This window comes from Natrix helvetica (genome assembly GCF_964273705.1).
Source record: "Natrix helvetica genome assembly, chromosome: 1".
Taxonomy (NCBI): Eukaryota; Metazoa; Chordata; class Lepidosauria; order Squamata; family Natricidae; genus Natrix; species Natrix helvetica.
Window position 1 is genome coordinate 182,233,342 of NC_138548.1, and position 21,333 is coordinate 182,254,674.

At 36.7% G+C, this 21,333-nt stretch overlaps 1 protein-coding gene across 4 annotated transcripts in view; it reads right to left on the minus strand.

Annotated features, from left to right (window-relative positions):
- RAPH1 (Ras association (RalGDS/AF-6) and pleckstrin homology domains 1) overlaps positions 1–19,419 on the minus strand; it is an 82,414-nt gene extending 62,995 nt beyond the window's left edge. For 3 of the 4 annotated variants that reach the window (XM_081950149.1, XM_081950147.1, XM_081950150.1), the window contains exon 1: positions 19,133–19,419. The gene's annotated coding sequence lies outside the window, so the exon portion shown is untranslated. The remainder of the gene's footprint in view (positions 1–19,132) is intronic. The other variant, XM_081950148.1, reaches the window with a different exon arrangement.
- Between the last annotated feature and the right edge of the window lie 1,914 nt (positions 19,420–21,333).

Here is a 21,333-nt window from a genome sequence, read left to right on the forward strand (position 1 = left end):
GGTATTTCTTCCTGCAGCCATTCATTCAGCATATTAACACAATTCTTTTGAAATTCTTGCTTCTCAAGAACCTTCCCATTTCCCAGCCTATCTCTGCTTTTATAAAGACCCGAGGGCAATAATATCTGAAATCAACATTTTATATTTCTTGGAAACAGTTTAACAACCTGTAGCCATTGGCTATTTATGATGGCCTATCTCAGAACCTTTTTTCCCTTGGGTGCCAAAAGTGCACGCAGGCACGTGTGCCGACACCCATAATCCAATGCCCCCTTCAGGCCCCACCCCACCCGCATGCGCGCACTTTCCCCACCCCCTGTGCTTACCCGCCCATGTTTGCGTGACCCTCCCATGTTCCCCCCTCGCATGTGTGCACAATCCCTGTTTTGGTTCTAGCAGGTCTCCGTGAAGCCTCCTGGGACCAAAAACAGGGTGCGGGGGGGGGGCACCGCATCCCCCCTCTCCCTGCACATGCATGCGTGACCCCCCCAACCCCCGCATATGTGTTCATTTCCCAGCAGAGACCTAAAAATCAGTTGTCTTGCGGGAGACGTGTGCGCATGCGCAGTGGAACTGACCTGGGCGACGTATTGCACGCCATAGGTTTGCCATCACAGGCCAATCTGATTCTTAATAGATCTGGCATTCTATATTGTCTGATGCTTGCAAAAAATTGTTAATAACATTTTATAATCTGCAATCCAGCTAGTCCTTCATTTATGGCCAGCCATTTAGCAACCATTTCTCGGTATGACTGACCCTCAAAAGTTACCTACAATCTGTTTTCGAAGTTACAGTGGTTACACACACACACACACACACACACACACACACACACACACACAGAGCAGTCACATGATCACATTTTGGACATTTGGTAACCAGCTCACATGATCACAATTTTTAAATAAATTTTTACTGGTTTCCAGAATTTACTTCTGGTTTCCAGCAAAAAACACCCATTGGGTATAATGGATTCATTTAATGATTACCACATTCACTTAATGACATCTCTGCTCACATAGCGACCACTGCAAATGTAATAAAGTTCAGTGCCTTCATAGGGTGAGCCATTTCAGAACCACAATGACTTACAACTGTAATTCCAGCCTCAATTATGGTTGTAGGTCGAGAACTAACTGTACATCATCACTGAAGTGAATTCAGCTGTATGTGTCATATAACTGTACCTGTATCTTGGGTTTTCTGTGGCAAAAATGGTTGTAAAAAGGGGCAAAATTCACAACTGCCTTGTTTAGCAATGGAAATTTTGTGCTCAATTGTGGTAATAAATTGAGAGCATACTCCTACAAGTAAGGAATATTTAGAAAAAGTAGAAAAATATTTATTGTAATAAAATATTTTTTATAATAATATTAGTCAATTGCAAAAAGCAACATTACTTTACTATACACCCTGCGATGACGCCTTTAATGCTATCAAACAAGTACATCTGTTTGTCCCAAGTCCTTTGGATAGAAATGCAACTAGCCATACTAAAACGTCTATGAGGCCTGACTTTTAAGAGAGAGAGAGAGAGAGAGAGAGAGAGAAAATAATTAAAATGTTCTAAGATTTTCAGATTACTCTGAGAGATTAGTCTCAATTCTCTCATTGAGTCAGAGAAAGGATTACTCTGACTCAATGAGAACAATTGGATTTTGATTCCATTCTTTATAATTTAGGGTGCCCATTCCTCTTAGCAGTTAACTAGGATAATAACTCAAATGTTTTGCTTATCTGAAAGGCAACCATAGGTTACCATATTCTACCAATACAAATTTGGAGAACCTTTTATGGTTAAAAGCTGCCAGCTGAAGAGGCGCACCCTAGGCTAAGGAATCATGCCTCCTCTTACAGGACAATTCTTCCTAATTCTGACAAACTATATGTTACACTGGCTCTTCAAGCATACTGCAATTGAAAGGCACAGTGAAACCAATTCTGGTTTGAGTTTCAAGGGCCAAACTGTTTGCCAATTCTGGCGTAACAGTAAGCTGTTAGTTCATCAGAAGCAGGAATTTAGGCATTCTTGAGGCAAAATATATAAGTCAAAGGCTCAGGTCCAGTAGACATTGTTTAACTATGGAAGCAATCCTCTAAATTTACATGTATAGGTTAGTCCTCGAATTATGACCACATTTGAGCCCAAAATTTCTGTTGCTAATTGAGACATTTGTTAAGTAAATTTTGCCCTATTTTACGACCATTCTTGCCGCATTTGTTAAGTGAATCACGGCAGTTGTTCAGTTAGGATTGTTAAATGAATCTGGCTTCCACCCTGGCTTTGCTTCAGTTGCTAAGCATCCACATTTTGTACACATACCATGGGGATGCTGCAATGGTCGTAAGTGTGAAAAACGGTCATAACTCATTTTTTCAGTGCCATTGTAACTTTTAACAGTCACTAAATGAACTGTTGTAAGTCGAGGGCTACCAGTATTTCTTTAACATAAAGAACATGAAGAAATTTAATGCAGCTAAGAATATTTTTTTCCTTTAAAAGGTATTTGAATATTTGAAGACTCACCCTTCCTTTTCCTTAGGAGATAAATGAAGCATTTCCCCAGGCTATGGCAAAGAATGTGAATCTCTGCTATATCCTATGAGCCATGGGAAAAAATATTTCTATCGTCATCGGACATGAAACTAACCGTTCAGTCCAATGCATGTTGTTTATGTGAAAGTAAACAGAGCTGAGCTCAGGCTTAGTTCTTAATGTAATTTAGGTCTTGCTGCATTTTTAAGTGCTAGAGAACAAGCAGTCTTGAACATTAACTACGAACACAATCGATAAAGCTTTCAGTACAACTTTTTAAATTGTATGCATTATAGGAATGCGTGTATAAAAGACATTCACAATCATTTTTGTAAAGAAACAAACATCCCTAGACTGTGCAGTCTGAGTACATTCTTATCTGTAATTAATAACAAGTCATATCTGTGTTATTTCAGTAAAAATATAAACTCAAGTGCATATTTTAGAATCAAGATAGAACATATTTTCTGGATCAAATATTTGTATACACACTCACTAATCACTAGTGCAAGTTTTCTAAAGCTTTTCAGTTCCAAACATATTTCTGAATTGCAAAATACATCTGGAATAAATGTCTTGTTCCACAACTAAGTTGCAAGCATACTATATTTTACATGGGAGAAAGAAAGCAGAAAATGCACTGCTATCTATAATCACAAGCTCCTTTCTGGACCACTAGACCAAAGACGATTCATCTTTGGAATGAACAATCACCATTTAAAAATAATGAATATGTAGAGCTTTTTAGTAAAGAAATGAAACATAAAGTACATAATATAATCTGCAATTCCAAGTATAGCTGATAACACCTGATTTGATAAACAATTAAAAGCATCATAATACTAAAATATATAATGTTGAATTCTCACTTGTAATACTCTAATAAACTTTTCTACATAATTATTTTGATAATCATTAAACAATAGCAATGCTGCAACTGCTGAACTATTCTGCTTGAGGCAAAGGAAATTCTTAACTTCATTTAACTAAATTCTTTATTTAACATAATCCAACGCTAGTGATGCTAATCTTGTGCTAGATTAAGAATTATAAATTCTAGATCAGTGTTTCCCAACCTTGGCAACTTGAAGTCCAGACATCTTCAAGTTGCCAAGGTTGGGAAACACTGTTCTAGATAATTAGATACAGTTAAAGTAATACAATAATGAGGGATTAGGTCACACGGTGCTTTGACTTCATTTGATATGCAATCCCAACTATAAGGAAATTCTTGCTCACCTGCTTATTGATGTCCTGGTATATACCACTGGCTACTCCAGTGTGGGTTAGCCACATCTCTACAGCAGTTACATCTTTTTGTAGATGGACAAAGTCTTGAAATTATTTAGATATAAAACCAATAGTTGCCAAGAGTCACTTTGGATACTGAGTTGGGCAGCATATAAATTAGTCAGACAGACAGCTATAGAGCACATCATATAAATGAATAATATCAGATAGGATGGAAATGCTTAGTGCTGTGCTGGACAACACTATCTGTGTAAAGCTCATAATAGCATCAACAATTAGTAAATGGAATTCATTCAAAATCCAAAAATTATTACAGTGTCTTTATTTAAAAATCATTTGTCACAGATGTCCATATTTCAATTGATAATTATTACTAAAGTAACAAAAATAATGTTACTAATGTTCACATTGCAGTAGAGTGACTAGCCCAAAAACAAATTATCTTTTGTCTAAAATAGAAAAATAAAGTTAACTGGTTAAAAAAATAACATTTTTAAAAACTTGGAATGATTTCTTATTCTTGAGATCCAAAGCATTCTCTACAATTTCCTCTAGCACCACAGTTCAAAGGCATGTACTTTTTTTTAGTCAGCCTTTCACATGATCTATCTTTCACAGGTATACATTACAACTGGGAAATCATGGACTTGGCAAAATGTCTTTTGTGGTCAATGTGATATCTGTCCATTGGCCATAGTTTTTTCCCCCTTTAAGTAGCAGCCATGTCTGCTTCATGACTATAATTGTAAACTGTGTGAATGTTTACTCCTAGAAAGACAAATAAATAAATAAATTAATAAATTTTCCAATCATCAAAGTGAAGTTATTGTTTTCCCCAGCAATTTTAATTTTCATACCCACCCCCCCTTAAGTCAGTTTTTGTTTTTCCATATAGTTACCCAGTCTCTAATCAAGCATGCAGAAATTAGAGGTTTGGGGACAATTACATAGTTCAGTATCTACATAGTTAAAAAATGCTAATTACAATATTTAAAAATGTTTTATAGTGAACAGAAACTTCATAATGATTCATCTCAAAAATCCTTATCCTACATGTAGCTGAAAGACATACAAACGAAGAAGGAAGGAAGTTCTTACTCTTGGTTAAACAAAAAGCCTATTATGTCATTTTAGCAGCTGTGCAAAATATTGGCATGGTTAGATGGACACTGTGTGTGAATAACATCCCAAAACAACAATTATTTTCCTTTCTTCAAAAATATCTTCTTTGGCATGAAGACATGGATCTGTTAAGAATTACATGAGCCAATTCTAGGACCCAAGGTACAGACATTCTATTACCATAGTTTTAACACTGAAAATTACCGTATGAAGCACATAATAATCACAATCTGATTTGAATGGCCATAATGGTTCATTTGTTGGCTTAATAAAATGCTTCAAATTATTACAGAATTAGCTTAGATAATTTGCACATGCATTTTAATTCCTTTAATGTTTTAATGCATAAAACATTATTTTAAAAATTTGGTAGTGAATAATCATAATCCCTTTTAAAATTGTTCCAATAGCTCCATATGAAGTTCATAAATAGACCAATTGGAAGCAGAAATTATTAGTAGCTGTTTGCTCATTTTTTACTTTTAAAGTTATCTGAATTTCCCTACTGATCTTACATGTTCTTCCGGCTAGTCAGTCAACTATGAGCATGATGGCATTTAGGGTAGACTCTAATATTGCCAAGGCATTACAAAAATATATATTTGAGTATTGGGAACGTACAATACAAGCAAATGAAACTCAAAATAACTTTACTTCAACTGTGTTAGGTATACAATGAAGTAGAAAGAGGTTGTGACTGGGGCTCAAAACTGAAGGACATTCCAAGACTCCCAGCAATTTTTGTTTCCTGGCCTTGCCTTCCTCACAGGGATAATGATGAGAAATGACTGGCTGCAGTTAGACCACATACATTCTCTTCTTCCACAACAAGGAGTTTGTGAAATATTTGTATTATGTTCTAGAGTCCATCTGCAATAATTGAAATATTCTATCATCTTAGTGAGCAATAGTCTGCTCACTAAAAGAAAACCCCTAAATTTGCTATTCAGAGGATATACATTTACAACAGAAACTATTTTGGATTGATGACTAACAAATGATTTACTACAGGATGTATTCAGAATTTAGAGCTAAGTGAGGACGACAGCCTAGGCTCCTCCAGATGTTGCTGAAATCCCAAGTCTCATTAATCCAGTCACCATGGCCAATGTCCAGGAATTATTCTATATGATGCAACTTAATCTAGCGATTGAGAGGGACTAATCCCAAAATGAGCATCATAGACATTACTCTTACATTATAAATTCTACAGGCTCATTGGTCAACCATTCTAATAGTAACAGAAGTGTAAATTAGCCATTTGTTACTGAGAGGTAAATTTTGCTTTTGATTTATATACCACATTTTTGGAGTATAAAAGGCACCAAGGTTTTGAAGAGGCAAATTTTTTAAAAAATGTTTTGCACTCTGCAAACCTCCCAAAAATGACCCATTTTTCGTGAAAACAGGCCTGTATTCCCCCCCCCCCCCAAAAGGCATGAATAGCCTTTAGGGGGCATCCAGAGCGCTCTTGGGGGAGTTGGGAGGGACCAAAAACAAGCAAAAATGGTCCATTTTTTATAATAAATAGGGCATGGATAGCCTCTAGGAAGCTTATAGAGTGCTCTTGGGGGTTGGGGGGGGTAAAAATTAAGCAAAAAACGGGCTGTTTTTTGCTCATTTCTGCCCTCCCCAGCCCCCAGGAGCTCTCTGAAAGCTTCCTAGAGGCTCTGCATGGCCATTTTGAGGGGCGGAGTTTCGGGAGGCAAAAAATGCTGTATAAGACACAGCCAGATTTTCAGCCTCTTTTTTGAGGGAAAAAGGCGCGTCTTATACTCTGAAAAATACGGTAGCTTCCATATCACACATTTAAAGGGCTATTCTATTCATTACATGTCTCTGGATTTCTAAGGCTATTCAGGAAGAAAACACACCAGATAGACTAAGCTTATATATGCCAAATGCACATCAAGAAAAATAATGAAAAATATTAGGTAAACTCCATGACAAATTTTTTTTAACCTCTTTCAAGAAAAGTCTCTAATATAAATAAAAGAGTAGCAAATCTAATAATATAAATACCAAGTTGCCATAATTACATTGAATATAGTAAGCAGTTTTTCATTAGAATGAATTACTAGCACACTGAAGTGGCAACAAAAGAATTGATAGAAATTTTTCACTACGTGGGCTTACTTCCACGTTTTATTTAAATTAAATACAGCTGGAAGGTTTTATGTAGCAAGGCTAAAAATAGACTTCTGTCTGTATGACAGGGGAAATACTTCTGCCAAACAAATTTCTCTTGTGAAATAATCATCTGCAGAGCAGTACATTATTCATTCTCAAAAAAGCTGTAGAACATTTTCTGTGCATAAAAGTATCCAAAATAAATTCTGTAAAGCAATATCCAAATGTTATCAGTTTTTATATAAAATTAAATTTTGTGAACCTAAAGAGAAAAAGTGCAGCAATCAAGAAGACAACATAATAGCTTTAACCATATGAATGCTGAATAAGAATTGTCTCTTGCCATTATAGAAATGAAGAAGTTCATTAGTAAAACCTTTTACATTCTTATATTCTCAAGATAGCAGAATGCTAAAAACTTGCTCCAGTTACAACTATTAAAAACAAAATGTTTTAGTTAGTATATGACTGATTTTCCTACATGTTTAGTTCCATATTTTTCCTATCAAACCATAATTTTACTAAACAATTTTTAATATACTTAACTTAGTCTTGCTTTAGATTTAATGGATTGTATTCCAACAATACTTATACATTGACAGACTGTAATCTGGAACAAAATCATACCGTATTACTCCAATTCATCATCACTCACATACGATTGAGAAAGTTAGTGGATTTTGTAAAATAGTACACAGGGTGGTACAGAAGGGAGGTGAACAAAGGAAGTCCTATTCTATGAGTGGAAATCCGTACATATAATATTGGATATAACCCAATATATGCACCATGTGAATTTGTAAAAGGAAGCAGTTGAAAACTACAACTGAATGCAGTAATTTCCTTAGGATTGTTAAAATATATTTGAAAAGTTGTACTTTCAATGTTTTTCCAATGTTCTCAAACTGAATAGGTTTTACAAATGAAATTTGGAAATGAAATGAGAAACAAGGGCTTTGAAATATTAAATTTTTATCCTGCCTTTGTTACTTTATAAGGAAATCAATCAAGACAGCAAACAAACACAATGCACCTTCCTCCTCCTATTTTCCTGATGACAACCACCCTGTGAGATGGGCAGGGTGAGATAAAGTGACTGGCCCAAAATCACCCAGCTGACTTGCATGCCTAAGGCAGGACTAGAACTCACATTCTCGTAGTTTCTAGGCAAACACCTTAACCCCTACATCAAACTGCCTTTATTATTAAGTAATATTAAATAATTATATTAATAATATTAACATAGTAAAAATAATAAAACACCATTCCTTGCAAGCAGGAACTGGTGGGACCACAAAATAGACAAAATATTAGAAAATAAAGGGAAAAAAATAAAGAAGTAAAAAATAAAGAAGGTATCTGGGGATTTTAGAATTCAAATAAGTATTTGCCATATAATACCAGAGTTAACAATTGTTGATAGGAAAGACAAAATAGTCTGAATAGTGGATTTGTAGTACCTGCAGACAGTGGAATAAAAGAAAAAGACCTGGAGAAAATAACAAAATACAAAGACTTGCAAATAGATGTAGAATGTTTGTGGCAAAAGAAAGCAAATATAGTTCCTACCTATAGTAATAGGTGCCTTGGGTGCAATCCCAAAACATCTGGAGCATCACTTGAACATCATCGGTATTGACAATCACTATCAGTAGATCGCAAAAGGCAAGTTTACTTGGAACAACTTACTTCCTACAATACCAAATTACATCTACCTATCCCCGGTCCTTGGAAAGGACTTGATAGATGGATTAAAATGCCAAATCTAGTCTAAATATCTGGCTATGCAACCAATAATAATTAAAATTAATTGCTTTAATCTATAGTTTCTTTCTTCCAAAATTCTATTGATAAGCACTAATTTTATTTATTTGTAGCATTGCTTAACCTTTACATTTTGTCACAAATATATATTTCTATAGGATTCAAGACAAGTAAAATCATGATACACATTGGATTTGATCCAGACTTGTTCTACAGTGTAAAGTGTTGCTTATTTTGACTTTCTAAGTATGATTAAACATAGAATTCACTGCCAGTCATCCACTAGTAAATTCACAGAAGAAAGATCTCCCTCTACAATCAAAATTTTTGTAGCTTTAAAAAGGAAAGTATTATTATAGTCCTTGTTTTACTGGCATGTGTAGTTTTGTCAGCAGAAGATTGGCATTGAATTTCAATAATATTTATCCCATTATTAAGGCCCTCAGAATGTAGCAATATAATTCAAAACTGTGTGAAGCACTTTCACAAATCAGTTTTACCACCATTACTATTTAATTTGAAGAAATTCAAAGTAGCCCAGATGTTTTATTTTCAACTGATGGCACCAATACCAGAGCAATGAAAACATATTTGACAGATAATATTAATAAAGTAAAGCTTCCATTTGAATTTCAAATGTATCAATTATTTTCTCAACTATAAGTTCAACTAAGAATTACTTAGAGCCAAGTAGATTGATTGAATTTTTGAAAGTTAACATGGGAAATGAAATAACACATTTGGAAAGTAATAAGGACATTTCAAATGTTATTGCTCCATTTGTATCCTTAGGGCAATTGTGGTGAATTTATTTCTTTTTCTACAAGACTATCCTAGTAGACAAATTGTCTATGCTGTGATTTATAAAGAATGCCTAGAGTTGCAAGCACCAGGGTATAGTTGCATTTATTCAATAGTATTTACAATAACAACATAAATTATATACAGTTTTAATCACATACATTTTCTACTTTAACAATTTACAGTTAAAAAGGTAACATTTTACTGATCAAATTAATTAGCATGCAATTATGTTTTGAATTATTTGCCAAACAGTTGAAAACAGGATGAATTTGTCATGTGTTCACTAGAATATTGGTGGATTATAAGTGTCAGCATACAGTACAGCATAGTTCAATTTCTGGAAAGCATTTGGTAATTTCTTTCATGACTGTCTTCATTGCTGACACAATGTACAAGGTAAGTCGGATACTGTTAATTTCTGGTAAATGTATTCAGAGAATATCCATTAAGCATCAAATAAAATTTCACAGGGCTCTGTGCTGGACTCTAATCTATTCAGTGTTTTGCTGATGGAGCAGTGAGACTGCTTTTAACATTTGCAGGTGGTACAAAAGCTAGAAGGGGCAGAAAACTGATGACAGAATCCAAGATAATGGCAGCAGTAGGTCAAGACCACCAACAAGTTGAATTTTGATTTTAAGTAAAAAACAAACAAACCAAAAACACGAATATGAGGGGAAATCATCCCATTCCAGAGCACTCATGCATCAGACTTTGCAGCTTCCTGCAATGGCTTCCCCATTGATTTTACTTACTGGAAGTCAGCAATAAATTGCATATCATGGTTATGTGAGGCCCTTGCTTAACAATGGTAATGGGAACCGTTGGGAATTCCATTGCAAATTGATGAAGTCGTGTGAAGTTATAATATATGACTGCATTGCTTAAACACAAATTCTGATCTCAATTACCATCATTAATCAAAGATTACCTATCCTGCTTCTTTAGTAGAACGTACTGCTGGTAAGTGCTGGAGGCATTTAGTAAAGACTGAAAGACCATGTATTAAGGATGCTGTAACAACATGTTGCATTAAGCAAGGACTTGAGCAAAAGCAAAAACAGTATTGATAAATAATTCTATCCAGGTGAATGAGATTCACATGGTTCAAACTGAGATGCTCTCAGGACTAGGAGTGCCTTTTCACTCCTGGTAACCTCTTTGCTAGACTAATGCAATGTACTATACATAGAAAACCTTTGACAATTGTTTGTAAACTTTGGCTAGATCAAAACAGATGCACAAGATTAGTAACTCAAGACTGATAGTTGTGCTCTTCCTTTGACTATCTCCATCAGATATCCAGTCTTATCCAATTGTGAAATTCATTTTTTTTTACTACCGGTTCTGTGGGCATGGCTTGGTGGGCATGGCAGGGGAAGGATACTGCAAAATCTCCATTCCCTCCACACTATGGGCCAGCCAGAGGTGGTATTTGCCAGTTCTCTGAACTACTCAAAATTTCCGCTACCGGTTCTCCAGAACCTGCTGAATTTCACCCCTGGTCTGACGTAACTGAAAACTATCTTCTCTGGATGCCATTGCCAACTAAGAGTAAGGGAGCTATAATGGAAATGGTCTTTTGAGTTATAAAAAAACACTTATAGAATGCCTTCTCTCACAGAGTCAAGTCTGGTTATTGTTGTATCAGTTTTCAGCATCATGCAAAGGTATTCCTCTTCTCTCAAGCATTTCTATACATTTGTCAACCTATTTAGGTAGTCCAGAGAGGAAACACAAACAGATGGACTAATTCTACTTTATTAAGGTTACATTAGCAAACTACTGAAAGTAGACTTCTCTCCCTTTGGTTTTATAGGACAAGAAGCTAGGGAAGGTCTCCTTTGAGACATGTTGTCCACATTCCTTTTGTGAGCTAAACTGCCTCAGGTCCAACCTGTCTCTCAAGGTCATTCTCACATGCCTACAACATTTTCTACCCAATGTGGTTTTAAGTGCCTGCGATAAACTGAAATAATGGAAATTGATATTCCCAAAGTACTTATAAATTCCACTTTATTGTTGTACAGATTAGAAAATGTTTATACAAACTTTAATGCTTTAAGTAATATTGTAATTATTTCAAAAGAACTTATTTGGAAGGAATCTTAAGAGTATTTATTTACCCATATGTACAGCAGAACCATAGCTATGTCAGCACATGCAGCTATATTTCTTGAATACCAATAATGGCTTAGCTAGAAGGAGAATTTATCTGACTTATTTCTCTATAAATATAGGTATAATATAAAGAAGAAATGAATTACAGAGCCAGTAATATTTCTGTTTTGCATCTTATTAAGTGAATAATGCTATCTGAAATAAATATGAACATTTTAAAAGCATTTTAATATTAAAAGAAAAAAACTCCTTCCTATATATTCAACCCAAGCTACATTTCAAAGAAATTAGGGAGCTAATGTAATGCAAAAAAGTAAATAGTACTGCGGATAAGCGGCCTCAACATTAAGTTTGGACAGACACTGTAAAAGAAAGAGTTGAGGGGTAGCACTGAAAGAGAAACGCAATAAAGTCTGTATGTGTTAAAGAATGATATATATACACACAATGGCCTACAAGATCATATGATGCCGTTTTATATAATTTGTTCATGTTTTCTTTTGATATACAAATATTCCAACATCTATTTGTTGATGAATACATGTTGAAAATTGCAGAAGAGACGCTGATGCCCTCCTAACATTTTGGACCAACTGTTACCAGCCCTAATCTACTTTGTTAGTAACAAAGAACTGGGTGATAAGTGTATTCTGGGTCACTATGATAATGAAAGAATCAAAACATGTTTAAGCAGGAGATAATATAGTGTGGATTTGCACCATAGCCATAAAGTACACGGAATAGAGAAATGTGCTTTTTTTCAAAGTGATCTACAACTTTTATACATTTTGCTTTCCACAGCTGCTTTCATGGAAACTGCTCTTGAAAAGTTCCACAGAATACTAATTTGGTACAAAAAAAAATTTGAACAGAGAAAACAAATGTGAGAAAAATCATAAAGAAGACCAAAATTTTAAAACTGTATAGCAAAATAGGTCCAAACGTTTTGCCATATAAGCAGAAATTCCTCAGGGAGGTCATAGTTTAATAGGAAACCAAAAATGAGATTTTTCAGAGCATTATACTATTCACTTTGGAATATAGTAAAACTGAAGACATTTAAAGCCACTGTGAGTCCATCAGAACGGAATGATTTACCCATCATTTCTGAAGGGTAGTAGTAAGTTCTTCCCTTGCTGGGTGCACAGCCAGAGGTTGGATAGCACTGGTTGAAGAACAAATATGGTCTTTGCCCTTTGGCCTTTTTGTGTACAAGTACAACCTCTGTTCTTTCACTTTTGCCCTTATTGAGACAAAGGAGCCTCAGATTCCCAGGGGATTTGTGGCTATGGTTTTTCCCTTACTGAGGTTAGATTGCTCTCCCTGACTACAGAGATGACAATACAGAAGAATCCACTGGTCCCTACCATATACTTCAAGAGACAACAGGAATTTAAGAAGGTTTTATGGAAGAAAAATTGACACCGACAAAATAAAACAGAAATCTCCATAGTCCTACTGAAAGATACAACAGAAGGAATATACAGAGTTGCTACAATATTTATGGGTTTCCACAGATGTGAAAAACGTATTTTATGTCAGGGAAAGTATATGGGAGAATACTCTGAAATTGTCATAACAATTAAAAATTAGCAAATCATGCTTAATAACACAATGGTGAAAAACCATTCAGATTCATGATTCAAAATAACTGACAGAACAAATGCAATTTCTTCTGAAATCTGCACAGCACAAAGAAATTAATCAACCAATGTCCTTGCGTAACTGATACAAAGTTTATGTCATGTTACTAACAAAAGTGAATATTAATTTAATCTTTTGACTTAATAAGAATAGTTTGGATGCAATGTACAATATGCACTGGAAATGACATCTAAGTTCAGACTCTGTGCCTGAGAAATCCAATGCACAGGAAGCCCCTAAGGGTGAAGAATGCTATGTTTTTCAAGGGTGGTGGGAATGTAAGAAAGTAATGATGAGAGCATGGGAACATCAGTTAGGATCTTTTCACATACACAAAAAAAATAGAGAGAGAGAGAGAGAGAGAGAGAATGGAGAATAAAAGAAAGCAAGTGTCTGATTTCAAGATCTTTTCAAGAAATCAATAATAAAGTCATATTTCCGGACTGATATTTGACAAAGTTGTTCGTGTCTTCCAAGAAATGTAGGTGGACCCGGAAGGGATTTGCTTTCTATATTTATCTTACAACAATTTCAATATTTATCTTTTTCTTTAAAGAAAAACTAATTTATTCTAGATAATTTGTATCATGATTCAAGACTCAAATTCTGGATCTATCAGAAGATCTGGACCCAAATCCATCTGGTCACAACTGTACTTCTAATGACAGAAGCATAGAAAATATTGCAAACTATAGGAAATAGCCAGCATCTGAAAGTAAGGCAATTTTATTTTTCTCTGCTCCAAGCTTCAGCTCTTGCTTTGTAGAACCCCTTGAAACCAAATGTGACTAACATTGTGATATCTCACCATTCACCCTATTTATATTCTACTAGAATTCTTGTGTTTGCCTGTAACCCTCAATTGGATGAAATGGTACGTCATAGAGCAATGTTTTTTTGAATTGTCATACCTCAAATGGGCTAAATTAAAGAATGCTTCCCAAATTCGGGACTATGACTTCTGTGGGATTGAAATTGGCAAAGTTGTGGCCTCTCCAGTGCTGCCACATCATCACCTTGCTGCAGTCACATGATTGTATTTCTAACACTCCCTGCTGGCTTCCTACAAGGAAAGGCAATGGGAAAGCTGACAAGAAGTCAGTCCGGCTCCCACTGTTTCCTTGCCTGCCCTTATTCTGCTTCTCTGTTTAGCTAAGGAAACATGTCTAAGCAATGATCCAATGGTCTTGGGTTGTCTCATTTTGACTAACTTTCTGACCCCTCACCATTCAGCCCATTTCGACTAACATTCTGATCCCTTGCCACTCACTCCACTTGTTTGTATCACATATAGTATACATTGGAACGTAGTTCTGCTCAGCAATACGGTCCTATTTACATGCTTTAAAAATGGAACCGTTCCCTACTGTTCTTTTCTTGGAATATCTGTTTGGAGCCAATTGGGCAAGATAAGCAGAGCAAGCAAAACCATTAGTGCGCTATACTGCATGCAAAGCCAAAATATGCACATTAACAGCCAACATTGTTGGCTGTTCCTGGAGAGAGGGGAAAAAAACACATTTGAGACACTAGATTCTGATTCAGCATTTTCCACATTCTTATCCTTCTCTTCATCCTTCATTTATATAAACTTTTTTCAGCAACTACAGGGCTAAAATTGAACAACAATATAGCATTTCTGTCAGATATACATAGTTCTGAGTGCTCCATCATTGGAGGTCTTCAAGAAAAAAAATGGACAGCCATTTATCTGTGATGGAATAAGGTCTCTTGCTTTGGGCAAGGGGGTTGGACTAGAAGTCCTCCAGGGTCCCTTCCCAACCTATAATTCTATGATACTATACAGTATATCCCGTCACACAATAATGAATTGAATCCCGCTATCCATTTTCCACATGTACATGAACATTAAGAGGAAAAGGAACGGTAACTGTGAAGATTATAAAAAATCATATAATTGTTCACCGAGCAAGATGAAAACTTTTGAAGTCTTAATTTATATTGTGCCCAGTACTAAGTAGCCGCTCCTCCAATCTGCTTTCTGTAACATCTTTGAATGAATAAGAGATTTTGAGATTTTATACATTTCTAAAACTTTCTAGTTGGCCCTGAGTTTAGTTTCAATATTGACTTAAATATTCAATACAACCAAACTATACATGATTGTGATTATGGATATTCAAGTCTAAAGTTAATTTTATCATGGATTTGGCAAGATTCATAAGTAAGTGATCACATCGAGATGTTCCCACTACACTTGAACTTAGCCAAAATAGGGAGGGTGACCTAGGTATTTATATTTATCAAATGGATTGTTCCTTTTATTAATTATTTTATTATTGTGTTTATCTCAATTACTGTAACATATTTAAAAGTTTTGTTCCTTTATTGTTAATTCACTATTTAATGTAAACTTTTTTTTATTTCACTACTTTTTAACATTTTTTTAAACAAATACCATTTAAAATACCGAGACATTCTAAAATTAAATAGATTTTCCCAATACGTTTCAAGTAATGTTTAGACACAATTTGGAAAACATATCTGTGTTCTTCATCATGTGGGAATGGTGAATGCAATCCTCTTAAATCACCTTGGTATTCCAACAGCTTTCAATATTATCAACCATGGCGCCCTTTCTAGGAAACTTGTCCAATCAAAATATTGCTTTGCGAGGCTTGTCTCATACTTGGGGACTTCTGGTCAAGCTTATGGTATTTATTCTTTGGGGCTCTGCAGAGCTCTATCACATATTAAACAGCTATTGAAAGTGCAGTTGTTCAACAATCTAAAATACAGTGCTAGCAGTTTCTCTTTTTTTAGCAATTCCTGATGAGGCAGTGGAAGTACCTGATCATCATGACACTGCATGGACCTGAACATTGATAAACTAAACTTTAATCCAGACAAGATTGTAATATTGGTAGTGGGTGGTTCATCAATCTATATAGTTAAATGTTCAGCCTGTTGTGGAAGTGTCTTCTGTAGCATAGAGTGCCTTTAACAGCTTAGACTGATTACCAGCTACAACCTTTCCTAGAGAGAAACAGTTTGTTATCCATGATTGTGATGTCTAATTTCTCATTTAAATGTCCACAACACATTATGTGTAGGGTTGCCCTTGAAGATGGCCTGAAAATGTTACCCAATGTCTGCAACTGAGTTTTAATAACTATCTATATACCACTAAACTCTATTTGTCTGTTTGTAACCTTCAATTAACAGGAATGGTGCATCATAGGGCAGCAATTTTTAAATTAAGATACCTCAATGTGCTGATTTAAAGAATGCATAAAAACTTTGGGACCTTTTATTCCCAATGAATTGAAATTTCAAGGATTTTCAGATCAGTTGTATTGGCAAACATATAGCTACTGCAGTACTACCCGGATCAGCTGTGGTCACATCACTATGATTTCAATGCTCCCTAACAGTTTCCCATAAGCAAAGTCAATGGTGAAATCAACAGGAAGTTAGAAGTTACTCCCTGCTCCTGGTATATTATATCACAAGTTTTGAGTACTTCAAATCCCCTTCTTTAAAGAATGCATAAAAGATCCCAGGGCCCATTATTCCTGTGCAATTGAAATTTCCACCATGATCAGAGCAGTTTATTCCCACATTTCTGGCCATAACAGTGTCCCATGGTCACATGACATGCTCTTGAGATGTTGAACATCCAGCATTCAGGTTTAAAAAAAAGCCAGCCCAATTATGCCACATCACAGAATGACCCAACAGGTCATAGGTTGTCTAGTATTTACTGAAAGGAAACCTGGTTCACATATACTCCTCATATAATAAATATATATAAATTATGATAATTTTAAAATAGAAGCATCATTTTAGATTTGTTGACATTGTGACAATAAAGGCAGATTATATTGCCTTTTGTAGGAGAGTAAATAAATACAGGATCTTCCTTTTGGAAAAACATAGTTATATCTCACATCCAAAATCAAAATGTTAGTGCTAGCCTTCATAGCAATGTTTCAAGTACTACTTCTTCCCATATTTTTCTACCTGAGATTATCATTAAAGCCTCTGCATTCATAACTCTTGGCTATGCAATATCAAACTGAGAAAAGCCTGTGGTGCTATTTTTCAGCTCCAGCCAAAAATGTTTAATTTTCCCTTTTAACTGCATACACTACTGCTGCAACGAGTAGTCTATTTTTGAGGATTTTTCTCTGCTACTTTCACATTCTGTTATTAATTATTGTCCTGTAATGAATCTGTATTAAATTTTGCAGGATCCAATTTGGGTCCGACCCAGTGACTGACCCAGATTGGATCCTGCAACATTATCCTGAGACATGTATATTTAACTTCATTTGTGTATTAATTTCAGCTCCATTGGCCAAGAGAAACTGTTAGGAACCTCAGCAGTTTAAAAAAAAAGTTAATTTATTTCACAGATTAATTATCTGTATACTGGTTTATGGAAGTTAAGTTACTCAACTGCATTCAAGAAACTGTTCTAAATTAAACTTCCTAAAAACTTCGTTTTATTCCTTTCTGTACATGTCAACATTACTATATTACTGCAAAAATCATCACTGGCAAGTTCAAATATTAAGAGACAATAATCTATTTCTCTAGCACTACCAGCAATATTTTGCCAGTCAATAATGTCTTAGCTTTAATGAAAGTGCTTTAATGAAAGTAACTAGCTACAATTTCAAAATATACCTATCATATCATTATTTTTAAAAACAGCTATGTGAAGGCATTCTAAAAGGCATGGTGCATAGCAATCAACTCTTATTAACTTTTATCACTTAACCGGTGTTGGATTCCTGAATAATTCCACACAAATTTACATATGTTTATTGGAAGCTGGGGGTGAAAACTATATTCATTCAAGCTCCACAGGGTGGAGTCTCATCGGAAGCAGCAACATCTCTGTATCTCAGCACTGTAACAATCTTTTTTTCTGCCTCAGTGCTGGACAAATCCTTTTGCAAGTGGCATTTGCTTTATGATTATTCAGCTTGAATCTCTTTCTGCCTGTTTGACAGCTATCACTACCAATGCCACTGGAAGATATTTCAGACAGGAGGAGGCCCAAACAGAGACTAGGCAAACCCATTAAACGTTAACTGCTCCCAGAAGGAAGGCGTGAAAGGGGAGAAGATGGATCCACAGGCAGTGCATTAATGCACTCATAAACGAGAAAAGGACGCAACGTTTCATCCCTCAAGCCTATCCCTTCCTGCTCATGAAGGAATAATTAACACCCCCCCTCCCCAGTATAGTATCTCTTCTATGGGTGGTTAAAGGGAGTCTATTTCCATAAGCACATGCGCAGTAACTACCCCAGCGCTCTTCGACCCACTCCTCATATAGAGAGTCTGCACGATAACCAGCCTTCGACCTGGCTCCTGCATTTCTTGAAATTGGGTATTTCTTAAAAAGATTTCAGGGAGCAATGGAGCGGGCCATTTGTATTCTTCTCTCGGGATTCAGTTGGATGAATGGGCTTGTAAGCCCTGCCCCGTCGGGAGAAAATGGGTGTTTCCTCCCCCCCATCTCCAAATCAGGGGAAAAAAGAGCCCGAGCCCTCTTTCATCCGGCACATTAGTTGCTCGCCTAAGGCAGCCTCTCCGGTCCGAAGCAGCGGCGCAGCCACCCCAGCTGGGCTTTCGTTACCCCACCCGGGGCTCAACCGCCTGGAGAGGGCAGGCGCGTCGCAACCTTCGCGAAGCCTCCAAAGGCGAAAATGGGGGGGACGGGGTGATTCGACTCGCCCTCCCCTCCTTTTTTCCCGGGTGAAGGAAAGAGAGTGCTCACGGCGGCGGCGGCGGCGGCGCTCCTCCTCCTCCTCCTCTCCTAACGCCCTTGTTGCTACCGGCGGCCGCTGGCTTGAGCGGCGGAGCAGGCTGCTTGCCTCCTTTTCCTTCGCTTCCCTTCCCGCTGTGGCTGCGCTGTTCTCGCTGGCTCTGGAAGCGGAGCCAGACGAAGGTTCCTCCCCGCGAAAGATGCCTCTCAGCCGCGCGCTCCCTCGGCGCGACCGCAGCCACCGCAAGCGTCGGCAAGCCCCTCCGCCGGCCGGGATTTTTCCTCTCCCCGCAGTCGGCGCTCACTTCCGGCGCGCAGGCCTCGCCTGCTTCACCGCGCCTCCCCCTCCTCTCCTCCCCCTCCTCCTCCTCCTCTTGCACGCCGCTGCAGGAGGGACAGCAGCCAGCTCCCGCCCAGCTCCATTCAAACGAAGCCCTGTCGCCCTCACCGCCGGCTTCTCTCCCGCCACCAAAAAGACTGTTTCTTAGCCTTGGCCAAGCTCCAGGAAAGAAGAGAGCGCCTCTGGGCATGCATAGAGGTTTTTCGGACCACCAGCATCTCAAGCCTAGGGCCACCTTTGGCGATCAGCAAAAAACGGGCAGGATAAAAAAGCGTATGAGTCGGGACCATGAAAAAAAACACCGATTATATGAATAAGTGCAATTGATGTAGTTCTGGGTGTAATGTTTCAGGCACATTAAAAATTGCAGCTTGGTAGCACATTTGGGGGTGAGCGAGGTGCTGCAGGCTTTGGGAGGGAGCGCACTCGTGGCTAAGAGGAAAGCAAATCACGGTGCTCAGTTTTAATCGGCTAATCCAAATGGTGAACTGAATTATGCACTAATAATATTTTTAAAAACTAGATTCCCTACTAAATAAATATTAATGTGCATTTTTTAAAAAAAGTTATTCCTATTACAATAAAAGCAAAATAAGCAGAAAAAATAGGAATGACAAATAAAACAAAACGTCCTACTTTAAAAAAAATCTGCACTGCTTGCCTGATGCTGAGTTACATGACAGATGCTCTAAAAGAAAACAATTGTATATTGTAGTCCAGTAAAATATTGCTAATTCAGTATCATAGGAGTGGGGAAAGCATTGCGATATCTCAGACTCCGTAATTTATCTGGCATCTCTGATCGTGTGTACAAAAATCAATAGTGTTGAAGCCTGACCTGTAGATTGGCACTTCCTGTGCTCTGTAAAAATAGTGGGTTATATCTTTTGACAACATTCCTATTTGCTTTATTGGTTACTTTACACTCAAGTGGAGTAGAAAGTTCTGGAAGCATTTCTCCTGGGAATGAATTAAACATTCCCCAAATTATTCTTTTTTTGACACATCCATAGATTCTTGGAGGGAAGAAAATACTAATGAAGGAAGAACTGATTTGAGAGGAGGGTTATTCTCTATGTTTAGACATCATAGTCACTGGTTTATAGTTGCTGCAAATTCATTAGTATGGTGTCTAGTTCCTGCCTGCCACTTGACATAGCTTATTAATGGCTTTTTTTTAAAAAAAGTTGTTTAGAGTCTGCCCACATTTTTGTTTAGGCTTGTTTTCCTGGTTAATGAGTCATTGACAGATATTACAAGAGTTCTAAAACAAATCCTAATCTAGCTTCTGTAATAGCATAGTTGGCAAGTTGCACAGGTAAATTTGTGTAAAAATATGGATTTATTCTTAAGCCATATACCATAATGAATGTGTTATCTGAATGTATGCAGTCTCGCAAGTTCATTTTCTTATTTTGAACAGGTTTTGCTGGTGTTTTCCCACAGCAGTAGTAATTTTCACCTGTTAAGAGTCTATATGACACCACACCAGCCATGTATCTGTGGAAGGCATCTATCCTAAAAATGCATTAAGGACTTTTAAACTAAGGAACTTACCCTGTCAAAACAGATAAGAACTCTGAGAAAGGTTGGGTTAAAATAAGAAACTTGTGATTATTTTAATTACATTTGCTTTGAATTATTTAAAACAGGATGCTAGCTATTTAATAGATTTTCCAGAAATGAATTATGTAGAGAAAAGAGAGATGGACATATGGAGGCATTCTGGGAAGAGGTTCCTAGTAGAAGGGAGACTTGACATATGGAGGCATTCTGGGAAGAGGTTCCTAGTAGAAGGGAGACTTGACAAGAAAGTACGTCGTTTTTCAGGGAATAAGCAATTGAATGGACAAAAGAAAGAAAGAAGGAAATCAAT